At 50.0% G+C, this 8,295-nt stretch overlaps 1 pseudogene; it reads left to right on the top strand.

The window, feature by feature from the left end:
- The first annotated feature begins 2,537 nt into the window (after positions 1–2,537).
- Positions 2,538–7,872, top strand: LOC101603381 (annotated as a pseudogene).
- Positions 7,873–8,295: the final 423 nt, after the last annotated feature.

The following is an 8,295-nucleotide window of genomic DNA, read 5'->3' as shown; positions in this document are numbered from 1 at the left end:
GGCCTTGCAGCCCACGTTCAGCAATATTACTTTATTGTACTTATTTATTTGAGAGTGACAGACAAAGAAAGAGGGAGAGAGAGAGAGAATGAGTGCACCAGAGCCTCCAGCCACTGCAAACAAACTGCAGATGCATGCGCCACCTTGTGCATCTGACTTTCGTGGGTCCTTGGAAATGGAGGCCTTGAACCCGGATCCTTAGGCTTCACAGACAAGTACTTAACTGCTAAGCCCCACACCATGGGATTCTTTTTTTTTTAATTTTTTTGTTCATTTTTATTTATTTATTTGAGAGCTACAGAGAGAGAAAGAGGCAGATAGAGAGAGAGAGAGAATGGGCGCGCCAGGGCCTCCAGCCACTGCAAACGAACTCCAGATGCGTGTGCCCCCCTTGTGCATCTGGCTAACGTGGGTTCTGGGGAGTTGAGCCTCCAACCAGGGTCCTTAGTTTTCACAGGCAAGCGCTTAACCGCTAAGCCATCTCTCCAGCCCACACCATGGCATTCTAATCGGCAGCATGGAAAAGTGAAATTATGAAAGTTGCAGGAAAGTGGATGGTCCTAGAAAAAGTTACAGTGAATAAGTGATCCAAACTCAGAAACCGCATGTTCCCTCTGCTGTATAGGACTTTGCTTGTGATCCCTGTAAGTATGTATATAAAGGGAGAAATGTGGGGAAAAGCTACAAAAGTAGAGTCATAACCAAAGAGAGTATCAAGAGATGAGCAGGAAGAGGGGCAAGGGAAGAATGAAAGGACACATGTGGCATGAAAATGGGAGGAAGGAGGGTATTAGGGAGAGAGGGGAACAAGGAGGGGGGAGAGGGGAACCGGGGAGAAGAAAGGAAACGAGAAAATAAATTGTAAGCCAGGAGTGGTGGCGCACACCTTTAATCCCGCATGCACAAGGCAGAGGTAGGAGGAATACTGTGAGTTCGAGGCCACCCTGAGTCTACATAGTAAATTCCAGGTTAGCTTGGGCCACATGAGACCCTACATTGAAAAGCCAATTGTAATTGAACCTACTACAATGAGTGATACCTAAATATCAGCATACCAACTAAACTATATATATATATATGGCGAATTTTTCAAAGTACGGTTTCACTCTAGCCCAAGCTGACCTGCAACTCACTCTGTAATCCCAAACTGGCCTTGAGCTCACAGCAACCCTTCTACCTCTACCTTCTCAGTACTGGTATTAAAGGCATGTCCCACCATGTCTGGCTGAGATATAAAAAATATATATATACACACATACACATGCAGTTTTCTTTTGGTTTTATGAGGTAGGGTCTCGCTGTAGCCCAGGGTGATGTGAAATTCACTATGTAGTTTCAGAGTGGCCTCAAACTCACTGAAATCCTTCTACCTCTGCCTACCAAGTGCTGGGATTAAAGGCATGCACCACCACGTCCTGCAAATACCTATTTTTTTTTAAAAAAGTTACTTTTTATTTATTTTAGAAAGAGAGGGAGAACAAGAAGGAGAAGGAGAGATTGTGAGAGTAAGAGATAGAGAGAGAGAATGGGTGCACCAGGGCCTCTAGCCACTGCAAACAAACTCCAGATGCATGTGCCACCTTATGCATCTGGTTTATGTGGGTACTGGGAAATCGAACCTGGGTCCTTAGGCTTTGTACGTATGTGCCTTAACCACTAAGCCATCTTCCCAGCCCTGTAAATACTTTTTTTGTTGTTCTTTTTTTCAAGGTAGGGTCTCACTCTAGCCCAGGCTGACCTGAAATTCACTATGTAGTTTCAGGGTGGCTTCGAACTCACGGTGATCCTCCTACCTCTGCCTCCCGAGTGCTGGGATTAAAGGTGCGCACCACCATGCCCGGCTTCTGCAACTACTTTTAATTCATGCTTTCTTTTTTTTGTTTTGTTTTCAAGGTAGGGTCCCACTCTAGCCCAGGCTGACCCAGAGTTCACTATGTAGTCCCAGGGTGGCCTCAAATTTACGGTGACCCTCCTACTTCTGCCTCCCAAGGGCTGGGATTAAAGACATGTGCCACCATGCCTGGCACCCAGCAAATATTTTTATTTATTTATTTGAAGCAAAGAGAGAGAGAGCACGAGAGCGAGAGAGCATTATGCCATAAAGGGGGAATGGGTGCACCAGGGCTTCTTGTCATGGCAAACAAACTCCAGGTGCATGTGCCACTTTGGACATGTGGCTTTATGTGGGTAGTCAGGCTTTGCAAGCAAGTGCCTTCGACTGCTGAGCCATCTCTCCAACCTCTACACGATTAAAAAGAAGAAGAGTTACGGGTAGCTGCGTGTGGTGATACCCAGCTTTAATCCCAGCACTTGTGAGTTTGAGGTAGGAGGACCACCGTGAGTTCGAGGCCAGTCTAGGGCTACAGATGGATCCCAAGTGAGCCTGGGCTTGAGTGAAACTCTCCCTTAAAAACAAACAAGCAGGGCACTTCCGGGACGCCCGCCGCCTCCCAGGCCTGCGTCCCCAGACAGCGTGCCCAAGGCGGTGGCCTGGAGGAAGCGGAGACCCAGCGGGGGACTCCAGGTGCGCTGCGGGCATGATGCACGAGCTGCTTTTGGCTCTGAGCGGGTACCCGGGCTCCATTTTCACCTGGACCGCGGGCAGCGGCCTGCCAGTGTCCCAGGACTTCCCATTTCTGCCCGCCCCAGCGAGACCAGTGTCCTGCATCCACTTTGCCGTCTGGGCACAGACTGCGCTCGCTTCGCTGAGTTCATGAACAGTGCACAGGCCATGTGCAGCAACAGGGTCACTATCCATCTCAGCAGGGCCACAGCGGGCGACCGGGGAGCTACCTGAGGGCCTTCTGCACGGGGCTGGACTCAGTTTTTGCAGCCTTAAGGCCAGGCACTGCTTGATTTGGAACAAGAGATCCTGGCTGACCCTCACCCGTGTAGATCACATGTCAGTTACTCCTTAGATCAGTTTCAACTCCTTTCCCTGTCTGTGATGGCTGTAGTAGAGCAAGTTCAAAGTCAGAAGATTCATAGTTGTCAAATCCTGCAAACATGGGATGGAGAGATGGCTTCGCCATTAAGCGCTTGCCTATGAAGCCTAAGGACCTCAGTTCGAGGCTTGATTCCCCAGGACCCACGTTAGCCAGATGCACAAGGGGGCCCGCGCATCTGGAGTTCACTTGCAGTGGCTGGAGGCCCTGGCGTGCCCATTCTCTCTATCTGCCTCTTCCTCTCTCTGTCTGTCGCTCTCAAATAAATAAATAATAAATTTAAAAAAAAATCCTGCAAACAGTCTACAAACCCAGCTCGGGGGGCGGGGGTTGCCTCCAGTTCACAGTACATTAGAAAAAGTCCTGGCTGGGCTGGGGAGATGGCTTAGTGTTAAGGCGACTGCCTGCAAAGCCTAAGGATCCGGGTTCGATACTCCAGGTCCCACGTAAGCCAGATATAGATACACAGGTGGCGCATGGCCAGAGGCCCTAGTGTGCCCATTCTCTGTCTCTCTCAAATAAATAAAAATATTTTTTTTTTAAAAAGAAAAAATCCTGGTTGTGTGTCTGTCATGGGGTCATGCACTAAACAGCTCTTGGCCTGGATGCTACACGGACTCCTCTTGGACCAACATAAGTTCTTTATTAAACAGGGTCCATCTTCTGGTAATGTCAGTGCCCGATCAGAAGATGATGAGGAGGATCTGGGCATTGGGGGACTGGCAGGAAAACAACTGAGGGAACCCCAGGATTTGCGCCTGATTGAGGAAGAGAACATACTGGCCCCATCACTGAAGCAGTTTTCACTGCGGGTAGAGATTTTGCCATCCTATATTCCAGTAAGGGTCGCTGAAAAAATCCTCTTCGTTGGAGAATCTGTCCCAATGTTTGACACTCAAAATGTGAACCTGACTAGAAAAGGATATATTTTGAAGAACCAGGACACTTTTAAAAAATTATTTTTATTTTTTTGTTTATTTGAGAGCGACAGAGAGAAAGAGGCAGAGAGAGAGAGAATGGATGTGCCAGGGCTTCCAGCCACTGCAAGCGAACTCCAGACACGTACACCCCCTTGTGCGTCTGGCTAACATGGGTCCTGGGGAATCGAGCCTTGAACCGGGGTCCTTAGGCTTCACAGGCAAGCACTTAACCACTAAGCCATTTCTCCAGCCCCTGGAGGACACTTTTGCTGCTGAGTTGACTTAAGCAACAGCCACTCCTCAGCTTGGTGGATTTTGAGCAAGTGGTGGATCGAATCCATAGTACTGTGACATCTCTGGAAGCTGATGGCCGAAGAGTCAGATTTACTGGGACAGCTAAAGATCATTCAAGACCTTTACCTACCCGGACGAGGAGAACTGTTTCAAGCCTTCATTGACACGGCTCAACACATGTTAAAGACGCTGCCCACTGCAGTAACAGCATGATGTAAATGTGGTCTTTCAGCAGTCAGCACACAGGTGTTGCTGGGTGATGACCACCTTCTCCCTCGGTTGCAGTCGACAATTGAGTGTCATGGAAAAGAACACAAAGATGCTACTCAGGCAAGAGAAGGCTCTTCTCTGGAAACTCCCCCCCCCCACCGCCCCGGGGGGAATCTCCTGCTTCTGGCTGGGCTGCTCTAGGTCTGTCCTACAAAGAACAGTGGCCTCTACATAATCTCTTCACCCCAGCTGTCTCAGAAAAGAACAGTGTGGTTTTTAAGTACTTACTGAGCATGCGCCGTGTCCAAGCTGAACTGCAGCCCTGCTGGACGCTACAGATGATCGCAAGCACCTCAAGTCCAGCCAGGCTGATGCGCCTAAGAAATCACACGGCATTCCTGGTAGGTCATCTTCACTACTCTCTGCAGGTAGATATGCTGGGATCTCAGTTCTCACAGCTGCTTCATCAGAGCTATTCTACTTGAGACTTTGAAAGCATCCAAATGGCTCATGACCACTTCCTTAGCGCCTTACTGGCTCAGTCCTTTATCTTGCGGAAACCTGAGTTTCACTGCCTGAGTGAAATCCTAGATCTCTGTCACAGCTTTTGTTCACTGGTCAGTCAGAACTTGGGCTCACTAGGTGAGCGTGGAGCTGCCCAGCTGAGCATTTTTTTTTTTATTTTTTTTTTTTGGTTTTTTGAGGTAGGGTCTCACTCTGAACCAGGCTGACCTGGATTTAACTATGGAGTCTCAGGGTGGCCTTGAACTCACGGCAATCCTCCTACCTCTGCCTCCTGAGTGCTGGGATTAAAGGCGTGCACCACCACGCCCGGCCAGCTGAGCATTCTCTCTTTTTTTCCCCTCTATTATAGAAATTTATCAAAAGAATCACTTGAGGTTTTTATAAGGATTGGCTCAAAAGGTAAGAGTATTAAAACAATTTAAAACTTTAAATTCCACTTAATCCTACCAAGTAGAACTTAAATTAAGTAAATCCTTTATTACTCTAGTAAGAGACAGCTTTAGAGCCAGAAAAGTTATTTCCAAGCTCTACTCTTACCTGCTTTATAACCCTAAAGAGATCTAAGCCTCCCCCGAAAGGCAGCAGGCGGTAAGACACCCCAACAGCCAAGGCAGATTGAGCCAGAAAGATGACGTCTAATGTGAGCACACAGCTCAGTGCCCATTCTCTTTCTCTCTCTCTCCCTTTCTCTTTTTGGAGATAGGGCTTCTCCACATAGCACAGGCTGGCCTTGAACTTTGGATCTTCCTCCATCAGCCTTCTGATGCTGACATCATAGACCTGGACCACCACACCTGGCTTAAACCAGGACCAAAAGCCAAAATGAGACCAACCAGGCACAGCGGCGCACACCTCTAGTCCCAGCTACTCAGGGGGCTGAGGAAAAACTGCTTGAGCTCAGGAGTTTAAGGCCAGCCCTGACCACACAGGCCCCCTCTGCCCTCCTAAAAGAGAGGCACACATGCTGGGCATGGTGGTCCATGCATTAAATCCCAGCAGAGATAGGAGGATCTTCATGAGTTCAAGGCCACCCTGAGACTACATAGTGAATTCCAGGTCAGCCAGGACTAGAGTAAGACCCTATCTTGACAACCCCCCCCCCCCAAATGGCATACAACCACCCTAGTGGTAAGGCAGTGTGGGGAATTACATCTCCTGGCATGTCCTTCACTTTGAAAGTCAAAAGCTTGGCTGGCACAAAGCACCCAAGGACCTGTGGCCAGCACCATTTAGGAAGTAAGTCAAGTCAGCAGTCTAAGGATGGGGTCTCCCCAGCCTCTTGTCAAGGGGCTGAACCCAGGGGCTTCCTCATGCTAGGAAAGCATCCCACCACTGAAATGCAATCTCCACCCTAACTCTACATTTTATTTCAAACAGGACCCACTGGCTTTGAACTCATTCTGTGGCCCAAGCAGGCCTTGAACTTGGGACCTCCTACTCAACCACTCCATTATTCAGTATCTGGGATGTAGTCTGTGCCACAGGCTGGCCTAGGGCTGGGCTGACAGGAAGGCTTCCCACTTCCGTGGGACATTTAACCAGACAGGAAACGCGATGGCAGAGATGAAACTTCAATGGGTATCACGTCTGAGGTCAGCCTCTCCCGGCGCAAGCCGAGCTCCCAGAGGCTGAAGCTGGCAGTCCTGTGCACTGCTCTGCCGCCCCCGTCTCTTAGGGCTGCTAGTTTTGGGGGAGATTCTGGGCCACATGCTTCTGCCACTCGACTTCAGCCACTTTGTATAGCTCCACGGTGGCTTGAACATCTTCCACAGAGGAATGACCACTTTTTCCAGCCTGGAGTGACATGGTGGCGTTCTCTGGCCTTCCGGTTGAGGAGGGGATTCGGGAGGTGTCTCGGGTGAGAGACTTGGGGTAACGCTACTGTAGGGCTTTGAAGTCGTTGTGGATGGCATGCTCCATTACTACCTTCCCCGGGAGTATCTTCAAGATCTGGACCCGAGCAGTCTTGAAGAGTGTAGCATTCACCATGTGGCACTTGCGAATGCCACTCCATCTGGTAGGGTAGTCTACGATTTGGCAGGGGGGCCGGATGTACTCACCGTAAAGCACATCACCACTGTAGTTGAGATGCTGCACCTAGCCAAAGAACTAACCCGCCCCTTGGGTCCTGTGCCCACCATCTCACAGTCAATTGCCACCACCTTCCCTGGCGGGGTGGGCGGTGCTTCATCTTTGGAAGGGCACTTCTGTAAAGGGGCAGGGGTCAGCCAAGTCACTGCCGCTTTCTTTGGCCACAGACTGCTCCGACCCGCCGGAAGCACCTGCCTCCTTTGGTGGCTGGGAAGAGGTCCTACAAGTGCCGTTCACCTTGGGCGTCTCCACTTTCTTGGAAGGTTCTGAATGCAACTTCGACACCTTGCTAGGAGGCTGATTCTTCTTATTTAGAAGACCCTTCTGTTCCAGGAATCGTCGCCTCTTTGACAAAAGGCTGATGCTTGGCATTTTTGGGAGGTGCCCCAAAATCCAGGCTCAGAAGTATGGTAGACGTGAGGACGGTGGGTGACAAGACAGCAGCAGAGAAAATCGAGTTGTGAGTGGTAAAAGGAATCAGTCCAACATGTGGAGGTCCGCGGCAAGCCTTGGGGACAAGCGTGATCCCGGCACCTGCACCCTAGGCCTCCGGCGAGGGCCGCGCTACGATCGAGGCGTGCGGAGCCGGACGTGAGCCGGGCGGGCGGTGGGATGCGCTCCCCGGCCCCGGCCCGGTGCAGGTTCCCCGCGAAGACGGGGTACGCCGCCCCGCAGCGGAAGCGCGCGCACCGGAACCGCGACCCCCAACTTCCAGCTGAGCAGCTTGCGCAGGGCTTTAGGTGCCAATCTTCACTCCTGGCCAAGATTCTCTCCAGCGCTCGGAATCATCAGATCAACTCCGATTTGGCCCAACTACTGCTTCGACTAGACTATAAGAAATATTATACCCAGGCTGGTGGAACTCTGGGCAGTTTCGGGATATGAAAAGTCCGCCTTATAAATGGAATAACAGCCAATCCTATCATGTTGTCGAGTCTAACAGAAGAACCTTCCATTCTTGGCTACTCACCAGATGTCTGCAGCCTGGGGAGAAGGTTCTACGTTTTCTCATGGAAGCAATCCGGAGACACAGTCCCTTCTCATCAATCCCATGAGGAAAGGCACTGTGTAAGGGGAACCGTGGAGTCAGGTATCTCTCTGCTGGGCACACAAGGGCTGAATCCTTTCCACGAAGACGTCTGTTGGGGTCTGTTTACGCAACAGTGATCTACTGAGCGCTTGTTATGCACCTATGTACTGTTCAAAGTAAAGGAGATACAGCAGGAAGCAACCAGAACCAGAAAATTAAATTTTTAGGTTTGGTTCATATGTAGAAAAGGAATAAATAAAAATAAAATAATAAAAAAACA

Source organism: Jaculus jaculus, chromosome 14 (assembly GCF_020740685.1).
Source record: "Jaculus jaculus isolate mJacJac1 chromosome 14, mJacJac1.mat.Y.cur, whole genome shotgun sequence".
NCBI lineage: Eukaryota > Metazoa > Chordata > Mammalia > Rodentia > Dipodidae > Jaculus > Jaculus jaculus.
The sequence above is the reverse complement of the archived record's forward strand: the minus strand, read 5'-3'. Positions and strand labels throughout refer to the sequence as shown.